At 43.3% G+C, this 22,736-nt stretch overlaps 1 long non-coding RNA gene across 1 annotated transcript in view; it reads right to left on the reverse strand.

Moving 5' to 3' along the window:
* Positions 1–22,736, reverse strand: part of LOC144259452 (uncharacterized) — a 202,130-nt gene that overhangs the window by 30,232 nt on the left and 149,162 nt on the right. Inside the window, exon 3 of the long non-coding RNA XR_013344844.1 lies at positions 6,600–6,699. This is a non-coding gene — a long non-coding RNA (uncharacterized LOC144259452). The remainder of the gene's footprint in view (positions 1–6,599; positions 6,700–22,736) is intronic.

Genomic DNA, 22,736 nt, shown 5'->3' on the forward strand with positions numbered 1-22,736 from the left:
CACTTCCTATTTGGGGGTAGAGGGTAGGGTACAGTCAATGAGCAGAAAACACAATCAGTAGTGAAGGGAAAGAAAATCTGGTTAAAAGCAGATGAGCAAACTCATATCCTAACTAAAGTTCCCTGGGACCTTTCATGCCCATTAATAGTAGAAAAAACACATTTGTTTTTAAATCTCATCCACAAGATCCTCCAGAATAAACTGCATAGTGTTTAGTGTAATTATCTCAGTAGGAAAATATGCTGAATTCGCCTTGCTGGAATTTGGGAGGGGAAAAAAAATCAGATAGGTTTCCACACATTCACAAAAATTTCATAAAGAACATCATCTTCTCCACCTTTATTGTCTTGATAAGTTCTTAAAATCAAGCACCAACAATGAAAGGGATGGCATTAACAACATATTGGTCGGGCTTATTTTGTGCACTGTCAATCAGACAGCTGGCAAGAAACACACAGGACAAGGTACCTTGAGAGATACTACATGTCCAGTGTAAGATCCCCAGTTACACAGACACCTAGAAAGTATCTGCAATATAACAGCAACTTCTAGAATTAATATCCAAACAAGGGTAACATGACTCAGATCTAAACCAGAGGTGGCCAACCTGTGGCTCCAGAGCCACATGCGGCTCCTCAGAAGTATTGGCACCAACTTGTATAGGCACCAACTCCAGGGCTGAAGCTACAGGTGCCAACTTTCCAGTGTGCCAGGGGGTACTCACTGCTCAACCCCTGGCTCTGCCACAGGCCCTGTCCCCACTCCACCCCTTCCCACCCCCTCCCCTGAGCCTGCCGTGCCCTCACTCCTTCCCCGTCCCCCCCAGAGCCTCCTGCACATCACAAAACAGCTGATTGGGAGGTGCGGGGAGGGCTGCCGGTGGATGGGAGGCACTGGGAGCTGGGGGTGGGGAGGCTGATGTGGGGCTACTGATGTATTACTGCGGCTCTTTGGCAATGTACATTGGTTAATTCTAGCTCCTTCTCAGGCTCAGGTTGGCCACCCCTGATCTAAACAAATTCCTCTTATCTCTTCCATATGTAAATAGCCATATAAGTACCAAGGCTCAGAATTTCAGACTTGAGTGCCTAAAGTCAGGAACTTAGATCCAGATTAAAGTACCTAAATGAAAGATTTTCAGAGATGCTGAGCACCCATAGCTCCCATTGACTCTTATTTAAATGTCTCACTTTAGGCACCCAAGTTTGAACTGTATGGCCCGGTTCTCCTCTGCTCACAGCCACTGGGAGCAGCTAAATGGCTGTGAGATGCCAAACTAGATTACAGGGAATCTGTACCATTCATGATTGCACCAAAAAAGCAATGGTGGGTGAGAATGGTTTTAGGTAGGTCATTATCTCTAAACTACTTTGCCCTGAATTTGTGTGACAACATTAAAGTTTTAAAACCTTGGTGTAGTGCTCCATCTGATAATCCCATATACGCATACAAGGGCAGCAATTGGCTAATATAAAGGAAAATACCTAGCTACACAGGCAGTCACAAGCTTTGGAGTAGAGGAGAAGATGAAACCCATAATACTGAGATCTCAACAGGAACAGACTGGGAGGATGCTAAGAATTCAAATAATAAATGCTTTTATTCTATTTCTAGATACTGAATTCTCACCCAGTCTCTTTAATGAAAGGTAGAGGTAGAAATTTTTCTAATAATAAATACAATTTTTTTGGGTCAAAATATTTTTTTCAAAATAATATATATATTATATATAAACAAAGTGTGCTTTTTCTTATTTTATTTAAAATTGATCAGAAGTATTACTAAAAATGGTTATCAAAATGTTTCATTTACCAATTACTGGGTAATCATTTTGGTAATGCTTTTGATAATTTTTTCCTCCCAAAACAGGCTTTTTTTTAATTTACAAAAAAAAAAAGAATCTATTTGAAATACTTTGAAATGAAAACAACTTCCAAATTTTGAAACTTTTCAAAGAAATAGATTTTAATTTTTTAACCAGCTCTATTCAGAGGTTATTTCAAATCAGTTGAAACACCATTTCTAGTTAAATATCCCAAAAGAGGCTCAGAGGTCTTAACTTATCAAATATACTAGTAATTTTGACATTTTCCACAGTCTGAGGAAAGAATATAGTTTTGACTGTTTTACAGAGGGGCATATAGGAGACATCAAATCTGGAGGGATCATAAGGTGGAATTATATCTCTTCAGGGACACAAGGGTCTCCAAACACTGTAACCTACAATAGCAACAACCACCATCACCATTACTACCACAATTACTTATGCAGACTCATCCGCCCCATTCCAGCTTCATTAGTCACTATAGGTTTGTCCCCTCCGCCGCTATCAAAGGTATACTAGCTGGTAAAGAAATCTCTATGAGAAGAGCAAGCCATCTCAACCCCCACAGAACTGACCCTAGAGCCAAAATGTAGCACACGTATCCTTTCCTGATTGGGAGATGTTTGTTAAAGGATTGAATTCTATTGTCTAAATCCAGTATGGCTCAGCTATTCTGGCCCTTAGGAATCTTCATGAGCTCTAAACATAAATGGTTGCTTAAAGGACTTCATATTTAATTTTGTGATAAGCCTGTGACTACAGACACTTCTTTATTAAAAATATTGTATACGCTAACACAGTCACCAATAGTTCTTCTCCATTCTGTTACTTTATGAAAATAAAAGGATTAAGAATGATTGTGTTGTCTGTCAATATGCTACAGGGGAGATGTCTAATAGCTTCTCACATATGAAATGTGTAGATCTATCATCATCTCTAGAGTATATATTTCATATGGTTTCTTGATAAATTCCAGTAAATAAAGGAAGAGAAGGAGATGATGCCAAAAGCACAATATAACTTGGAAACACAATTCCCACCCACCCACTTTACAGAAAAACTACAAAGGAAGATAAAAGAAAGAAAATTCAATCACTTAGAGCCAGACTCACCCTGACACTGGAAAAACCACCTTGCGGGGCAGAAAACTCACAAGCTGCAACTTACAAACTTTCCTCCTAATCTGCCCATTACAAGTAGATAAAGAAAAGGGATAAACAGTTTTACCCCCACTACACAGAAGGGGCAGGAGGGCTTGTCTACTTAAACCTATGGATGTTCCCACATTACAATCAATCCTGGGACCCTCACATGCGGAGGATAATGCTTCTGCACAGCTGATCTTCAGGGGCTGTTGGCCCCACCAATGGCTGCCTTCAAACTCTTCCCACAGAGTGGTTTTTCTCAGGGAAAGCTTTCTTGCAAAGTGCATCATCTCCATCCAACTTCTCTGTACCCAAAGTTCTCCATACCCAAAGAGCCCAAAACGTATGTACCTAAGAAGGGCTTTTGTGAGTCAAGACAAATCATGAGACCGTGACACAGAGCTCATCATCTTCCAATTCAGTGACCCCCAACCACTCCTCTATAGGCCTATATCCTGGTGAGACTACATCTTCAAAGGTGCACCATGGCCAGAGGCTCCTCTCTTGGCAAGGGGAGAAGGTGGGCAATGGAAGACATGGTGGCCTCATGGTAGATGTAGTCCAACCGGGGAGACAGGTTTACAGAGGAGAATGGGAGCATGAGGCACACAAACAGCAACTCCCATAAGGCACCATGGCAATATATCTGAATCAAAATAGTTACAGTTTTTAGCTGAAATTTTTCTGAATTTTAATTTTGTATAGAAAAATGCCCATTTTCTGACCAGATCTACTTCAAACCCTGCCCCTCTTTTTTGTTTTGATAAACTTTCTTCCTTCTCCCCTTGCATATGGCAGGGTCCCCGTCTAAAGTATATCACACAGGAAGGCTCAAATTGGGAAATAAAACAAAGGTAGTCTGCCTAGCTTTGCCCACAAGCCAAGTTTCACCTACTCAGGATGCCAAAATGAGATGTTATTCACAAAAGCTTGTGCGGATGTTTAAAATGTGACCATGTATTCTCTGCTGGCTTCTCAAGCTTCAGCCCTTCTCAGTAGTATTCAGGGTTGGGTTAAAAAAGAGACACAACCAGCCTATGCCTAGGGTCCTATCACTCAGAGTCATGTGATATCAGAATGTACGCTTTGCTCTCATGGTTGCTAAGAAACCTTGAAACTGAGTGCTGGTATAGCTGCAGCAGAGATATCTGTCTGAGTCTTCAGTCTAGCACAAAGGAAGAAGCAGCAGCCGCTAGAGACAGGAAGGTAGTTGCCAGGCCTTACATCCCCCATCACAGCAGATCCATGACTCTAGCCATTTTGAAATGGGACAGCTTGGATGTCCTCTCCAGCTCTGAAGTATTGGCTCCCCCTTGTTAGGGCTCAGATGCCCCTCTGGGCTCCATTCCTCTCATCTGGGTGTTTTGGCTTGACAGGTCAATTTAGAAATGATGGTTCTCCCAAGTTTCTCCCAAGTGCCATCTACTTCTGGCACCATCATGAGATGCCACTCTCCATAGATTGTACAGATCTTTACAGTAGCCTCCCGTTCTTTTTATAAATGATTTGATCAACTTTTAAATAGATTAAAGTTACATTATTGCCAACAGGCCCCACACACTATTCATTTCTCAGTGGTATTGTTTCAAGCTGTGGGCAGACATAGGAAGACATCACTCAGTAGTTATACTTGGTTCACATTTTCAAGCTTTCATCTGCATTTATAACAGTTAGAGACTACTCTTTAGAAAAAAAAAGAAAGAAAGGTGAGATTCTGGAGAAAAAGATGGCAGCCTTAACCTGCATAACTCCACCATGGATTCACGGCTGGTGAACCATGCAGCTATCCAAAACTCACGTCAGTAAAATCTTTATACTATACCATGCTCTCATGCACTCCATATTTATATGGATTTGACAGATGCGCGCGCACTCATACACTCACTCACTCACTCACTCACTCAGCATCTGATTCCATTTACAGCAAAAGGGGATTAAATATAACTCTTAGTTTTCAAAGAAACAGTGAATAACTGCAGATTACAAGGTTCTACGGTGGCACAAGCCTACTGAAAACAGTCATCACAAAGTAAAAAAATAAAATGTAAATAAAAGGCAGGGGAGGCTGAACAATCCAAACCCCCAAAGATATTACCTGTAATACAGACACTAAACAAAAGAATTAATAATGGGAAGAATCTGAATAGATTAACTCAGAAGCAAGCTTTCTTTTACTAATACTGAATATCTTTTTTCATTCACTTATCTGAACACATGCTTGTCACTGGGCATTTATACATACATACTGTAGAATACCTTAGTGCTTGCAATCAGAGTGTATCCATTATAACAATGGAAACCAAGCCTGAAATATTTCAGCTACAACTGGAGGATGCCTCCACTATGATTGCTTTACAGAATGCTTAGGAACTCTACACTTCATTGAAAGATTTCACATAGCTACCATGAGGTGTCTTGGAGAAGATGTGGGAAAATAAGGATATATACTTTATGTCCATTTTTCTGTGAGACAGAATTCCTGCAGTCGCTATTAAAATGGCTAAAACAAGATACTCATTCAAAAGAATTTTTGTTCAGTTGGGTTACTAGGGAAACCTGAGTTGCCTACAACCAGTGAAGTTTTAAATTACACAATGAATGCATGGATCCAGATATGATCCTGCTAGATTCTGGAAAGAAAACCCATGCTGGATTAAAGGTTTTGGCGGTTAAAAGACATTACTGTACTAGCAGAGATGTTAGCTGAAACTACACAATAAAGGGTGATGGGTTTCATAAAATACAAGGTCTTTTTTATAGAAAGTCATGGAATTACCACATGGTTTGAAAAAGCTTCTTGGGTTTAGAAATGTACGTTTTATATCTAATTACATATGAGATATTTAATTTGGGTTTTATATTTCTTTTTAAATAATTATTGCATAGTATTGGAACCATATACGTATGTACATGTGTATCTGTTTTCTGGTGGAAGTCTCCTCATGAGGGAAGTTTTGGAAAGTAAAGTGAGCTATTAAACAATTGTCATAGGCAAAGTCAAATGAGCATTCGATCGGTCATACCAGGTGCTATGGACAGCTCAGCATTTTTGCCATTTTGTAGCCAAAAGTCGCTAGCAACTGTTACCAGCACAGTACACATATGTGCATGTGATTTATGAATACTGGAAAGTAAAAGAAGATATTTTCATAATGAACAAGCTATGCAACAAAACATACCTACTACCATGCTTTGCCTTTTAGCATAATGTTATTTATATAGCACCAAAAATGTAGTGGATATGTCACAGACACATACCCATATATAGACAATGTCTCTTCCCTAAGGAGTTTACAATGTGTAAACAAAAGTTAGGGAAGAGATTAGAAGCAGGTGATTAAGCAGCGATGTTTAGCTGGCATCTTGTTAACTTCAGGGTTTGATTTATTTTTTTCCTCTTCTCTTGAAAAGAAAACCAGGATTAAGAGGCCTAAGGAAAACAAAATTTTTTTAATTGTGCTAATTTAATATAGAATGTATAGATTTGTGATGACATCAAAGGATATATCTGTGTGAAATATGCAAAGAGTGCTTAAAATATAAAAAAATAATCAGTAGAAATATACATCAGATAGCTAACTATGCTATTCTCACATACACAGACTAATATTATTGAAAAGAAAATTTACCTTAGGAAGATTCAGAAGAGGAAGATGTGAAAATATATTTGATTCTTGGCCTACTCCTCCAGAATTTGCATTGTCCATAACAAGACCCTGACAGGGATTCCTATTAGAAAAACAAAGCAATAAGCTATTCAGTACTCCATTTACTTCAAAGTTCCATTTATTGTTTATAAATACCTAAGGATTGAAAGAAAGAATGAATATTAAATATCAGATTAAATGTCTAAAGCTTATTTTAAGATTTCCAAATATATACATTCTCATGTTTTCCACAACACCATCATTCCCTTTATGAGAATGTTCTCTCTCTGGGAATATTTCCTGAATTCATTAAGATTGTCTTCCATCAACCAAGATGTCAGTTTTTTCAAAGCCGCCATCACATCCCATCATGTGAATTTTCTCAGCTTTATTTAAAGTTTATTTGGCACCAATTTAAATCTTTAAATCTTTAAAAATGGACTAAAGTTTGAATACATGATTTACAGAATACAATCTTTACAAACATGTTTAAAAATACTCAGAAATTTCTTCCCACACTTAATAAAAAAAATACAAGTTAACAGGAACAACAAATTCAAAGGTTAAAATTAAATTTAGTAGCAAGTACTTTGCTGCAGTGTGACTTTCACATAATTACTACTGCTTTTAGACTATGAACTAAAGTAACATTTTTACCCGCATTTGTCAATATAAATGAAATGGATGTTGCTATATTAATAATGAATGTGATATAAGAAGAAAAATAAAGATAACATATATGAAAGGCTTCTTGCCTGGAAACTGACCTTTTCAAGTTTATTCCAGTAGCAATTTACTGGCTCCTAATTACTGTTCAATATTCCTCTCCTACTAGCACATTAATAACAATAAAAGAGGCTAGCAGCTATCACAGCTGATTTAGAGGTTCAAATTCTTTACTGTAGCAATGGAGATGGTTTTTAAAAAGGCAAAATGCCAGTCATGAGATCCTATCAGACTATTGGTAAACTACTGACAGCAGCACTACAGCAAATCGATCAACAATGCAAAAAGCTGACAAGGAAAGACAAAAATAAAGACTTGCACGACTTTGCAGTTTACAGGCTTTTGTTATGAAATTGTGCTGTCTAACTAAATTTCAACTCGTATTGTTGCAGGAAAATTCTAGTTTTTGTTTATAGGACAAGCCATCAATATGCAAGTAAATTTTGAAATATGATAGATATTCACAGCTTAAACAACCTTACTTATTACTCTTTTTAGAGACACTGGAGAAAGGAATAACTATGCCTAAAGGCACATATAGTAAACCTCTGAAGACAGTAAGGATTAAAAGTGACTTTTTTAAATGAAGATTTCTGGTCATATGAGTTGTTATTCTACACAAAGCTCATTACCAGTTATTCCAGATTGCTATTTTTAACTAAATTATTTCTGTTACATTCAAAATCGAGTTGGGAAATAAAAACCTCTCAGGTAGCACTAATTGTCTTTTCCTCACATGCATAAAAACCTGTGTAACTCACTGGATTAGATTACAAGCAATCAGTGTTGTTTTTCATTTTAAACAACCCCCAGTAAAGCTCATTTATAAACAGGCGAGTTGCACTGTTAATTTATTAATGGGTTTAGTGTAGTATATAATGGTATCATCAATACCAAAAGCACTTCTGCTAATCTAACTAATCAGAGTTCTGGGAGCATAAAAATAACCTGACTTTAATCCACGGCAATAAAAATATGGAAAAAAGAAAACAGGCATGCAACATTTAAAAAGCCTTTCAAGATAGGAGGTTGACGAGCTTTGGAAAATCGAGTGTTATGCATAATAGTTTTATAAAGCAAAACTGCATGTAGTACTTTTGACTGTTTTAACTAAAATGAGAACTATGTTAAAGTGGAGGAGAGATGTTAGGTTGTCAAAAGGTAGTATACAGTATTTCCCTTCCCACATGCATATGTGCAGAGTTTAAAGCCAAGTTTAGGTAAAGACTACATCTATTGTTACAATCAATTAACCGAACTAAAAATAATTTTTAAAGATTCTACATGAATTTTAACATAGATTATTATATATTTTCAAAACCCATGATAAGCAGTGGCTTTAACACTTCATTTTAATACATGAATTTTCCTGTATTCATGCTGACTATATAAGTAATAATTAGTTTTTGGGGGGTGCCGTCCTGCAGTCCAACCCCCAATCTTCTGCTAGACCATTACTCCCACATCCTGCAGAGGGCATGGCAGACAGCAGAGCAGGGAATGTTCAACCTCTTTTGCAGCTAAAGTTCACCTCTTCCCACACATGAGCCATAGGAGAATTGTCAAGGAGTTTTTCTCCCTGCAAGAGTTAAGATGTTTGTTTGGCAAGCCTTAGTTGGCTCCTTGGGGGCCAACTACCCAATGCACACACCTAGAAAACCTATTAGGCTTGGCAACAGGCCTAAGAGCTCGCTGACATGGCTTGTAACCCCAAAGAGCCTCCCATGGTTTATTCATTATTTGTATTATGAAAGCAACCAGAGGCCCCCCATCAGGCTGAGGGTCCCTTCTGCCGGACACTGTACAGGTGTGAAGTACAAACACAGTCCCCTTCTCCAAAAACATTACAATCTTTTAACAGAAGGGTGGGAAGGGACGGATGAGGTAACAATTTAATAAGAAAGTTCCCTACTCTGGAGCAATAGTTACAGCTTGCCACCTGGCTAACCACAGTCAGTTGGCAGGGAATTGTAGGCGGAATTGTGTGAATAATGGATTTTTTGGTTTACTGGCAATTCCAAAATAATCGGGGGGAAAAAATCATTTGGCATCAAACAAAATGTTTTCAGTCAATTTCAAGAGCTTAATGTTTTTAATGTATTAAAAATAAATGCGAAGGAAATTTCAAAATTAAAAGTCATTTCAAACTGAAAAACCAAAACATTTTTATTTTTTCAGATTTTTGTTTTGTTTTGTTTTTTGTTTGGGTGGGATGAGAGGGTTCTTTGATATGATCAATATGGCAAAACTGACACAAATTCATGAAACTTTTCAGGGTCACTAAATCTACTTTGGCTGACCATTTTCACCCAACTCTAGTTGCTTTCAGCCCCAAGAAACCAGTCACTTACCCAAGATCAATTAGTACCCTAAATCTTATACCACAGACAACGCCTGTAGCCAATCCTGTAATAAACTATCTTATTTCTTAGTCCCAGTTAATAAAAGTTTAGAGAGTTATTTACAGGTTAAAAGAAGCAGACATATACACACAAATGAATTGCAACCTAAATCATAGGAGTGACAGAGTTGCAGTGATCTAACAATTCAAAGTGTCTTTCAGGGCAAACCCAGGGATAACCCTGGGGGAACTCTCACTTCAGTTTAGAGTCTCTGGCCCTGTAAGAGTTCAAACAGCAAAGAGATGAAAAATCTTCATGTCCACTGTTTTTATTTCCCTCTTCTTGTATTCAAACCAATGGTACGAGGCCTTCTGCATGTACTCCTCCATGGGTGGGTGGGACAATTAACAAGGCTTTTGTCCTATGTTGGTCCACTGAATTTTTGATAGTCCTTCTGATGCGCAGAGGGGATCATTCTCATGACTTGTTCACAAGTACAGAGCAAACATTTTCAAAGTTATAAAGCAAAACTTACATATAACCACATAGCATGGGAGACAGATATTACAAGTGAAATTAATGCCTGCAGCAACTTACAAGCATTTCATAGAGTCTAAGCGCTAAATACAGTCCTATAAAATTAATACCTATTTTGAACTAAACTAACCTAGTCGCAAGCTGGTTTGGTTTCCAGCTATGAGTTTGCCAGTTTTTAGCTATGCCTGTGACCTTGGCTTGAGCTGGCACTTGATTTACCAGCATCACATGGAGAAGATCATAGCAAAATTCGGTTGCCCGGAGAAATTCATCGCAATGGTTCAGCAATTCCATGATGGTATGCTCCCGCGCATTGTGGACAACAAGTCATCTGAACCATTCCCAGGCACCTATGGAGTCAAGCAGGGCTGTGTGTTGGCCACAACTCTCTTCAGTATGATGTTCTCTACCATGCTTACAGATGCCTTTCATGACTGTTACACAGGGATTCACATCAGATACTGGACTGATAGCCAGCTCTTCAATTTGAGGAGACTACAGGAAAAGACAAAGATACAAGAAGTGATTGTTTTTGATCTTCTCTTTGTTGATGACTGTTCCCTGAATGCCAAATCTGAGTCTGACATGCAGCGGAGTACGGACTATTTCTCTTCAGCTTGTGACAACTTTGGTCTCATAATTATCATCGAGAAGACAGAAGTGATGTACTAGTCTGCACCAAGAAACTCTTATGTACAGCCTACTATCCAGTGAATGGCCAAACCCTCCAGGCAGGGACAAGTTCACCTACCTCGGCAGTACGTACTCACGTGCAGTTCATATGAATGATGAAAACAACGTCAGAATTTCCAAAGCAAGTGTGGTCTTTGGCAGACTACGTGCAAATGTGTGGAAGCACAGAGGCAATAGTCAAACAAAACTGAAGGTATACAAAACCATCACGTTTCCAACTCTGACGTTGAAGTGACCTTATGCAACCTCTCTCTTGCCTTCTTTATGAAGTAAGGGCATGATAGCTCCCAGCCTCCTGAGTTACGGGTGAGTTAAAAAAAGCCGGCGCTCCGCAAACCAGCTGAGCGGCGGGGAACCAGCTGAGCAGCGGGGGAAAGCAGAGCAGCAAACAGCAGGAGTTTGCCTGGGAGTTCGCCTGGAGTGAGCCCACTGAGGCTTACACCCTAACGACTTCTCCGAGTAATTACTGCATCTCCTGAGGAAGCTCATGGTAGGAAGGTAATATGGATGGGGAGTGTTCAACTGTTGTGACCTGCACTGGATGTGCCATGTTTGTCTTTCTTCCAGAGGACAGAAGCGACTTTGTCTGTACAAAGTGCAAGCTGGTCTCCATATTGGAAGAGAAGGTTCAAGGTCTGGAGCAACAGGTATCGACCCTGCGTTGCATAGGAGAAACTGAAGATTTCCTGGACAGACGTCAGGATATGCTTCTACAGGCACAAGGTTCTGAAGATTCAGAGCAGGCTGCGCAGCACGGACAGGAGGACAGTGAAGAAATCTGGCAACATGTGACCTCCAGAAGAAGAAGGGGGAACGTCCATGTACCAGCAACGCGAACACAGGTAAGTAACCGTTTTCATGTTCTCTCCACAGGTACCATTGCGGGGAGTGGCCCAGATGATACGTCTGGGGGAAGGGAGCAGAAGGAGACTCCACCAGTTGAAAGGCATGAGATGCCCTGTGCTAAGGTTGGGGGTTCCACGACCACAACTCCCAAGAGAAGGAGGCAGGTTGTGGTGGTCAGGGACTCTCTCCTCAGGGGGACTGAGTCATCTATCTGCCGCCCTGACCGGGAAAACAGAGAAGTCTGCTGCTTGCCAGGGGCTAAGATTCGCGATGTGATGGAGAGTCTGCCAAGACTCATCAAGCCCTCGGACCACTACCCCTTCCTGCTTTTCCATGTGGGCACCAATGATACTGCCAAGAATGACCTTGAGCGGATCACTGCAGACTACGTGGCTCTAGGAAGGAGGATAAAGGAGTATGAGGCGCAAGTGGTGTTCTCGTCCATCCTCCCCGTGGAAGGAAAAGACCGGGGTACGGATCGTCAAATCGTGGAAGCCAATGAATGGCTTCGCAGGTGGTGTCGGAGGGAAGGCTTTGGATTCTTCGACCATGGGATGGTGTTCCAAGAAGGAGGAGTGCTAGGCAGAGACGGGCTCCACTTAACGAAGAGAGGGAAGAGCATCTTCACGAGCAGGCTGGCTAACCTAGTGAGGAGGACTTTAAACTAGGTTCACCGGGGGAAGGAGACCAAAGCCCTGAGGTAAGTGGGGAAGCGGGATACCTGGAGGAAGCACGAGCAGGAGTGTGTGAGAGGGGAGGGCTCCTGCCTCATACTGAGAACAAGGGGTTATCAGCGGGTTATCTCAAGTGCCTATATACAAATGCACAAAGCCTGGGAAACAAGCAGGGAGAACTGGAGGTCCTGGCAAAGTCAGAGAATTATGATGTGATTGGAATAACGGAGACTTGGTGGGATAACTCGCATGACTGGAGTACTGTCATGGATGGGTATAATCTGTTCAGGAAGGATAGGGAGGCCAGAAAAGGTGGGGGAGTTGCACTGTATGTAAGGAAGCAGTATGACTGCTCAGAGCTCAAGTATGAAACTGCAGAAAAACCTGAGAGTTTCTGGATTAATTTTAGAAGCCTGAGCAACAAGGGTAATGTCGTGGTGGGAGTCTGCTATAGACCACTGGATCAGGGGGATGAGGTGGACGAGGCTTTCTTCCGGCAAGTCGCAGAAGCTACTAGATTGCACGCCCTGGTTCTAATGGGCGACTTCAATCATCCTGATATCTGCTGGGAGAGCAATACAGCGGTGCACAGACAATCCAGGAAGTTTTTGGAAAATGTAGGGGACAATTTCCTGGTGCAAGTGCTGGAGGAACCAACTAGGGGTGGAGCTCTTCTTGACCTGCTGTTCACAAACCAGGAAGAATTAGTAGGGGAAGCAAAAGTGGATGGGAACCTGGGAAGCAGTGACCATGAGATGGTCGAGTTCAGGATCCTGACACAAAGAAGAAAGGAAAGCAGCAGAATACGGACCCTGGACTTCACAAAAGCAGACTTTGACTCCCTCAGGGAACTGATGGGCAAGATCCCCTGGGAGAATATCATGAGGGGGAAAGGAGTCCAGAAGAGCTGGCTGTATTTTAGAGAATCCTTATTGAGGTTACAGGGACAAACCATCCTGATGTGTCGAAAGAATAGTAAATATGGCAGGCAACCAGCTTGGCTTAACAGTGAAATCCTTGCTGATCTTAAACACAAAAAAGAGGCTTACAAGAAGTGGAAGATTGGACAAATGACCAGGGATGAGTATATAAATATTGCTCGGTCATGTAGGAATGGAATCAGAAAGGCTAAATCACACCTGGAGCTGCAGCTAGCGAGGGATGTTAAGAGTAACAAGAAGGGTTTCTTCAGGTATGTTGGCAATAAGAAGAAAGCCAAGGAAAGTGTGGGCCCCTTACTAAATGAGGGAGGCAACCTCGTGACAGAGGATGTGGAAAAAGCTAACGTACTCAATGCTTTTTTTGCCTCTGTCTTCACAAACAAGGTCAGCTCCCAGACTACTGCACTGGGCAGCACAGCATGGGGAGGAGGTGGCCAGCCCTCTCTGAAGGAAAAAGTGGTTCGGGACTATTTAGAAAAACTGGACGTGCACAAATCCATGGGGCCGGATGCGTTGCATCCGAGAGTGCTAAAGGAATTGGCGGATGTGATTGCAGAGTCATTGGCCATTATCTTTGAAAACTCATGGCGATCGGGGGAAGTCCCAGAAGATTGGAAAAAGGCTAATGTAGTGCCCATCTTTTAAAAAGGGAAGAAGGATGATCCTGGGAACTACAGGCCGGTCAGCCTCACCTCAGTCCCCGGAAAAATCATGAAGCATGTCCTCAAGGAATCAATTCTGAAGCACTTAGATGAGAGGAAAGTGATCAGGAACAGTCAGCATGGATTCACCAAGGGAAAGTCATGCCTGACTAATCTAATTGCCTTCTATGATGAGATAACTGGTTCTGTGAATGAAGGAAAAGCAGTGGACATGTTATTCCTCGACTTTAGCAAAGCTTTTGACATGGTCTCCCACAGTATTCTTGTCAGCAAGTTAAAGAAGTATGGGCTGGATGGATGCACTACAAGGTGAGTAGAAAGTTGGCTAGATTGTCGGGCTCAGCGGGTAGTGATCAATGGCTCCATGTCTAGTTGGCAGCCGGTATCTAGCGGAGTGCCCCAAGGGTCGGTCCTGGGGCTGGTTTTGTTCAATATCTTCATTAATGATCTGGAGGATGGTGTGGATTGCACCCTCAGCAAGTTTGCGGATGACACTAAACTGGGAGGAGTGGTAGATACGCTGGAGGGTAGGGATAGGATACAGAGGGACCTAGACAAATTGGAGGATTGGGCCAAAAGAAATCTGATGAGGTTCAACAAGGACAAGTGCAGAGTCCTGCACTTAGGACGGAAGAATCCAATGCACCGCTACAGACTAGGGACCGAATGGCTAGGCAGCAGTTCTGCAGAGAAGGACCTAGGGGTGACAGTGGACGAGAAGCTGGATATGAGTCAACAATGTGCCCTTGTTGCCAAGAAGGCCAATGGCATTTTGGGATGTATAAGTAGGGACATTGCCAGCAGATCGAGGGACGTGATCGCTCCCCTCTATTCGACATTGGTGAGGCCTCATCTGGAGTACTGTATCCAGTTTTGGGCTCCATACTACAAGAAGGATGTGGATAAATTGGAGAGAGTCCAGCGATGGGCAACAAAAATGATTAGGGGACTGGAACACATGAGTTATGAGGAGAGGCTGAGGGAACTAGGATTGTTTAGTCTACGGAAGAGAAGAATGAGGGGGGATTCGATAGCTGCTTTTAACTACCTGAAAGGTGGATCCAAAGAGGATGGATCTAGACTATTCTCAGTGATAGCAGATGACAGGACAAGGAGTTATGGTCTCAAGTTGCAGTGAAGGAGGTTAAGGTTGGATATTAGGGAAAACTTTTTCACTAGGAGGGTGGTGAAACACTGGAATGCATTTCCTAGGGAGGTGGTGGAATCCCCTTCCTTAGAAGTTTTTAAGGTCAGGCTTGACAAAGCCCTGGCTGGGATGATTTAGTTGGGATTAGTCCTGCTCTGGGCAGGGGGTTGGACTAGATGGCCTCCAGAGGTCCCTTCCAACTCTGTTATTCTATGATAGGCCTTGGTCAGCAATAATATGAACTGCACAGAAAGATTAAAAGAAGATGTGCAACCAGAAACCATGATCTCCAGGCTCCTAAACCAGTGAAGCTTCCCATAGGCCAAAGGGTATTCTGTACATGATGTCTCCCTTTCTCATGACTGACGTACTTTTGTGGGCAGGTATGACAGGACTACCAGATGTGTGACATTATGCAGGTCTGACAGTAGAGTCAATGAGATGAAAATCTATTTACACTGAGTCCCCCTCCTGGCAGCCCAGGGCTCTTTTAAATCGAGGTACAGACACAAACTGATGCATCTTATAACTGAGGAGAATGAGAGACTATAACTTTGCACTTTAGGTCTGTAGCCTTTTGGGACTGTAATTTAGAAACTCACTGGCCATTTTCTTGTAGGCATTATGGTTCACGACAAATTAAATAAAAAAAATGTGTTATATTAAAAAGCAGTGATGGTGAGTTAGCTGATCAGTTTGCAGATTAACTGTGGGTTATTAACTTGTGGAGATTAACTGTGGGTTATTTTTCATTTCATTATTGGGTTTATTTTTGGTTTTTAATGTTTTGGGTATGGAATTAGGTGTAACCTCTTCCTGTAGTGCAACAGCCAAAAGATCCCTCTTCTAGTACAGCTCAGACATGGTTAGAAGTAACTAGGGAGCAGACAGAAGGCTGGTTCCAGCAGCAGGCACTAGGCCAGGAAGTTTTAACGCTTGTTTGTGCTGTAAATTAGCAAATAACTCTCCAAGTGTGCGAGCACAGGGGTAGAGGGAGGGAAGAGAGACATAGATGGCTTTTTTCTTTTGCCCCTTTTAAATCCGTATTTTTTATATATAACCTTGCCTCTTCAATGAAATATTCTGATCTGTCATTTCTATTATTTTTATTGTGTTAACTTCACAATTGAAGTACCTGTGTGCTGTAGGCACACAATGAAATTACAGTAAACTGCTTTTACCACTACTTATATTTATTGGCCCAGCCAAGCGATGATGTCATAATAATACCTTATCTAACCCCTCCAGCATATAGTGTAAGAAATATATTTGGGTTGAGAGCAGTGACAGATTAGCCACTGGGTCAACAGGGCCCATGCCCAGGGGCCTTGGACAATTGGAGGGCCCTGGAAAAATGGGCACCCCTGCACCCTGCTCGGTGCTCCTGCCAGGGATTGGGGGAAGCCCCTGTACCCCGACAGAAGCGCATGATGGGGGGCGGGGCAGGGAAGCCCCCGCACCCTGACCCCATTTCCCTGGCAGGAATACCAGGGGGAGGGCAGAAGAGGGCGGACTGCAGGTGGAAGGAGTGAGGACGGGCCCCCACTTGCACTGGCCCAGGGCCCCGCAAAACCGTAATCCTCCTTTGGCTGAGAGATAACATACTTTAACCCAAACATACCAATATTACTTTAGCCTTGTCTGCAATGATCTTCAGCTAGCCTTATCCAATACATAATCTCATGCAGACACCAGGTCATTCAATCTACTGCACTAGCATGAGAGTAGAAACTAAAATGTAGAGTACACTGAGCCCTCCGATTTACAAGCCTTCTCCCCACATCATCATATACATCTTGAACAGAAGACGTGACACAATAGAACCCTACATGAAAGTGTCCTTGGAGCAGATGAACAATTGCTGAAAACCACCACGTGAGGCTTCTCACAATGAAGAGCTCAGGATCTTAGTTAGAGAATATTCTCTTGTGAAATGTAAATGACATCCCTTTCATCTGACCCATCCGAATGTACCTTCAGTAGCACCAAGCGTAGCAAAACTTCGTATCCAAGCCCTTATTCACAATGGCGAGCATCTACTCACTCAAGTAGTTACATTAAGTTCCATAAGTTTATTCACACAGATTTCTCCCCAGGTTGAGAAAGGGCTTCACAGATTGGCCCACTGTGATTTTATAGTAAGGTAAAAGAATAATATATGAATCTTCTGAAACCACAAATGCTATTTTGCACAGACTCTCAGTAAAACTGGATATTCACCTGAAAAGATTAGCCCAAAATGATACATACATAACCAGAGTATATGACAACCTACAGGCTTCAAACCCTGAAACCACAATGCTAGCAGCACAAGGGTCTAGCTTACAGTAAAAACTGGGTAATTTAGATAATAGAAACAAACATAACAAACATGGTTTTAAACAACATTTAAACAAACATAAACAAACATGGTTCTAGACTATTCTCAGTGGTAGAAGAGGACAGGACAAGGAGTAATGGTCTCAAGTTGCAGTGGGGGAGGTTTAGGTTGGATATTAGGAAAAACTTTTTCACTAGGAGGGTGGTGAAACACTGGAATGCGTTACCTAGCGAGGTGGTAGAATCTCGTTCCTTAGAAGTTTTTAAGGTCAGGCTTGACAAAGCCCTGGCTGGGATGATTTAATTGGGGATTGGTCCTGCTTTGAGCAGGCGGTTGGACTAGATGACCTCCTGATGTCCCTTCCAACCCTGATATTCTACGATTCTATGATAAAATTTAGCTGTTTGTGGGCTTTTGGGAGGGCGGGGGGCATGTCCTAAAAGTTTAACCCCCCATCATTTGAATTAAAATAGCTTTTGCAGACACCTCATGGGATGCTAGAGGACAATAAAATAATCACTGAAAGGGTCCATAGCTCCAAAGCCAGCACCCGAAGGCAAATAATGAGTTACTACTGCTAACACTTTTAATTGTTAGAATAGAATTAACATCCTAAGGACCTACACAGAGCAAAGGGGATGCTGAGTTCCAGGGCCAGAAGAGAATGATTAATTACTTTTTCATGGACCATGCCGGATACTGCTGAGACTATGCTCCTGCATTAAGGGCATTGTAAGATTCAGCCTGAGAGCCTAAAAGTCCATCTTCAGAACCAGACAGACAACATTTTTGGAGTGATTTTTGAGTATTATGTAAGTATACAATGCAAAAGAGAGAGGAAGTAGTTTCTCCCACTCATATTATTATTGCCCCTTCTTCTGACACTAGTGTCCTGTTTTGGACAACAGTCTTTGCCAAGCAGTAGTAAAATTCTGGGGCTTTGCAAATCATCTTCCTAGCGGAGGAGAAGTCAGTACACAGAGTCTAGGTGGATTCTAAGGGTATGTCTACACTACAAAATTAGGTCAAATGTATAGAAGTCTTTTTTAGAAATTGTTTTTAATATAGTCGATTGTGTGTGTCCCCACACAAAATGCTCTAAGTGCATTAACTCAGCGGAGTGCTTCCACAGTACCGAGGCTAGCGTTGACTTCCAGAGTGTTGCACTGTGGGTAGCTATCCCACAGTTCCCGCAGTCTCCGCCGCCCATTAGAATTCTAGGTTCAGATCCCAATGCCTGATGGGGCAAAAAAACATTGTCGCGTGTGGTTCTGGATACGTCGTCAGGCCCTCCCTCGCTCCCTTCCTCTGTGAAAGCAATGGCAGACAATCGTTTCGCGCATTTTTTCCTGAGTTACCTGTGCAGACACCATACCACGGCAAGCATGGAGCCCGCTCAGCTCATTGTCACCATATGTCTCCTGGGTGCTGGCAGACGGGGTACTGCATTGCTACACAGCAGCAGCAACCCATTGCCTTGTGGCAGCAGACAGTGCAATAGGCCTGAACACCATCGTCATTGTGTCCGAGGTATTCCTGGCCGCCTCTGTAAGTTCGGTCAGGAGCGCCTGGGCAGACATGGGCGCAGGGACTACATTAGGAGTGACTCAACCGGTCATTCGCTTTACTCCTGCAGGCAGTCCTATTGTACCATCTTATGGTGAGCAGGCAGGAGATGAGGATGGCTAGCAGTCCTATTGCACCGACTGCTGCCAGCCAAAGATGTAAAAGATAGATGGAGTGGATCAAAATAAGAAATAGACCAGATTTGTTTTGTATTCATTTGCTTCCCCCCTCCCTCCCTACCTCCCTCCGTGAAATCAATGGCCGACAATCGTTTTGGTGAGGTCTGTCAGGGGCACCGTGAAAACTTTAATGGAGATTCAGTCCTGCCTGAAATACCAGAGAGAGGGATAGCTTACTGGGTTGAGCATTGGCCTGCTAAACCCTGGGTTTTGAGTTCAATCCTTGAGGGGGCCATTCTGTGTGACAGTTGTTTTTGTTTCTCCTTGATGTAAAGCCACCCCCTTTGTTGATTTTAATTCCCTGTAAGCCATGTCGTCAGTCGCCCCTCCCTCCGTCAGAGCAACGGCAGACAATCGTTCCGCGCCTTTTTTCTGTGCAGACATCATACCACAGCAAGCATGGAGCCCGCTCAGATCACTTTGGCAATTAGGAGCACATTAAACACCATGCACATTATCCAGCAGTATATGCAGCACCAGAACCTGGCAAAGCAAAACCGGGCAAGTAGGCGATGTCAGCGCGGTGACAAGAGCGATGAGGACATGGACACAGGCTTCTCTCAAAGCACGGGCCCTGGCAATGGGGGCATCATGGTGCTAATGGGGCTGGTTCATGCCGTGGAACACCGATTCTGAGCTTGGGAAAGAAGCACAGACTGGTGGGACCGCATAGCGTTGCAGGTCTGGGACGATTCCAAGTGGCTGGAAACTTTCGCATGAGTAAGGACACTTTCATGGAACTTTGTGACTTGCTTTCCCCTGCCGTGAGGCGCAAGAATACCAAGATGAGAGCAGCCCTCACAGTTGAGAAGCGACTGGCAATAGCCCTGTGGAAGCTTGCAAAGCCAGACAGTTACCGGTCAGTCGGGAATCAATTTGGAGTGGGCAAATCTACTGTGCAGGCTGATGTGATGCAAGTAGCCCACGCAAACAAAGTTCTGCTGGTATCTAGGGTAGTGACCCTGGGAAATGTGCATATCATAGTGGATGGCTTTGCTGCAATGGGATTCCCAAACTCTGGTGGGGCCATAGACGGAACCCATATCCCTATCTTGGCACCGGAGCACCAAGCCGGCGAGTACATAAACCGCAAGGGGTACTTTTCAATAGTGCTGCAAGCACTGGTTGATCACAAGGGACGTCTCACCAACATCAACGTGGGATGGCTGGGAAAGGTACATGACGCTCGCATCTTCAGGAACTCTGGTCTGTTTCAAAAGCTACAGGAAGGGACTTCATTCCCAGACCAGAAAATAACTGTTGGGGACGTTGAAATGCCTATCTGTATGTTTGGGGACCCAGCCTACCACTTAATGCCATGGCTCATGAAGCCATACACAGGCAGCCTGGACAGTAGTCAGGAGCTGTTCAACTACAGGCTGAGCAAGAGCAGAATGATGGTAGAATGTAATTTGGATGTTTAAAAGCACACTGGCGCAGTTTACTGACTTGGTTAGACCTCAGTGAAACCAATATTCCCACTGTTATTACTGCTTGCTGTTCGCTCCACAATACCTGAGAGAGTAAGGGGGAGACATTTATGATGGGGTGTCAGGTTGAGGCAAATCGCCTGGCAGTTGGTTACACGCAGCCAGACACCAGGGTGGTTAGAAGAGCACAGGAGGGTGCGGTGCGCATCAGAGAAGCTTTGAAAACCAGTTTCATGACTGGACAGGCTATGGTGTGAAAGTTCTGTTTGTTTCTCCTTGATGAAACCCCCCGCCCCTTGGTTCACTCTACTTCCCTGTAAGCTAACCACCCTCCCCTCCTCCCTTCGATCACCGCTTGCAGAGCCAATAAAGTCATTGTTGCTTCACATTCATGCATTCTTTATTAATTCATCACACAAATAGGGGGATAACTGCCAAAGTAGCCCGGGAGGGGTGGTGGAGGAGAGAAGCACCGGGAGGGGTGGTGGAGGAGGGAAGGACAAGGCCACACAACACTTTAAAAGTTTAAAGCTTTAAAACTTATTGAATGCCAACCTTCTGTTGCTTGGGCAATCCTCTGGGATGGATTGGCTGGGAGGCCGGAGGCCCCCCACCGCATTCTTGGGCGTCTGGGTGAGGAGGCTGTGGAACTTGGGGAGGAGGGCAGTTGGTTACACAGGGGCTGTAGCGGCGGTCTGTGCTCCTGCTGCCTTTCCTGCAGCGCAACCATATGCTGGAGCATATTAGTTTGATCCTCCAGCAGCCTCAGCATTGAATCCTGCCTCCTCTCATCACGCTGCTGCCACCTTTCAGCTTCAGCCCTCTCTTCAGCCCGCCACTTACTCTCTTTAGCCCGCCACCTCTCCTCCCAGTCATTTTGTGTTTTCCTGCACTCTGGCATTATTTGCCTCCACGCATTCGTCTGTGCTCTGTCAGTGTGGGAGGACAGCATGAGCTCAGAGAACATTTCATCACGAGTGCGTTTTTTTTTTCTTTCTAATCTTCACTAGCCTCTGGGAAGGAGAAGATCCTGTGATCATTGAAACACATGCAGCTGGTGGAGAAAAAAAAAAGGGACAGCGGTATTTAAAAAGACACATTTTATAAAACAGTGGCTACACTCTTTCAGGGTAAACCTTGCTGTTAACATTACATACATAGCACATGTGCTTTCGTTACAAGGTCATATTTTGCCTCCCCCCACCGCATGGCTACCCCCTCAACCCTCCACCCTCCCCGTGGCTAACAGAGGGGAACATTTCTGCTCAGCTACAAGCAAACAGCCCAACAGGAATGGGCACCTCTGAATGTCCCCTTAAGAAAAGCACCCTATTTCAACCACGTGACCATGAATGATATCACTCTCATGAAGATAACACAGAGAGATAAAGAACATGTTGTTTGAACAACAAACATACACTGCAATGCTTTGTTCTACGATTCCCGAGTACGTGCTACTGGCCTGGAGTGGTAAAGTGTCCTACCATGGTGGACGGAATAAGGCTGCCCTCCCCAGAAACCTTTTGCAAAGGCTTTGAGAGTACATCCAGGAGAGCCGCGAATACCAGGGCAAATTAATCATTAAACATGTTTGCTTTAAACCATATTATACTATTTTAAAAGGTACACTCACCAGAGGTCCCTTCTCCACCTGGTGGGTCCGGGAGGCAGCCTTGGGTGGGTTCGGGGCGGCGGGGGGTACTGGCTCCAGGTCCAGGGTGAGAAACAGTTCCTGGCTGTCAGGAAAACCGGTTTCTCCACTTGTTTGCTGTGAACTATCTTCCTCGTCCCCAAAACCTGCTTCCATGTTGCCTCCATCTCCATTGAAGGAGTCAAACAACACGGCTGGGGTAGTCGTGGCTGAACCCCCTAAAACGGCATGCAGCTCATCATAGAAGCAGCATGTTTGGGGCTCTGACCCAGAGCGGCTGTTTGCCTCTCTGGTCAGCTTGCCTCAGCTCCTTAAGTTTCACACGGCACTGCTTCGGGTCCCTGTTATAGCCTCTGTCCTTCATGTCCTGGGAAATTTTGACAAATGTTTTGGCATTTTGAAAAC

This window comes from Eretmochelys imbricata, chromosome 1 (assembly GCF_965152235.1).
Source record: "Eretmochelys imbricata isolate rEreImb1 chromosome 1, rEreImb1.hap1, whole genome shotgun sequence".
Lineage (NCBI taxonomy): Eukaryota > Metazoa > Chordata > Testudines > Cheloniidae > Eretmochelys > Eretmochelys imbricata.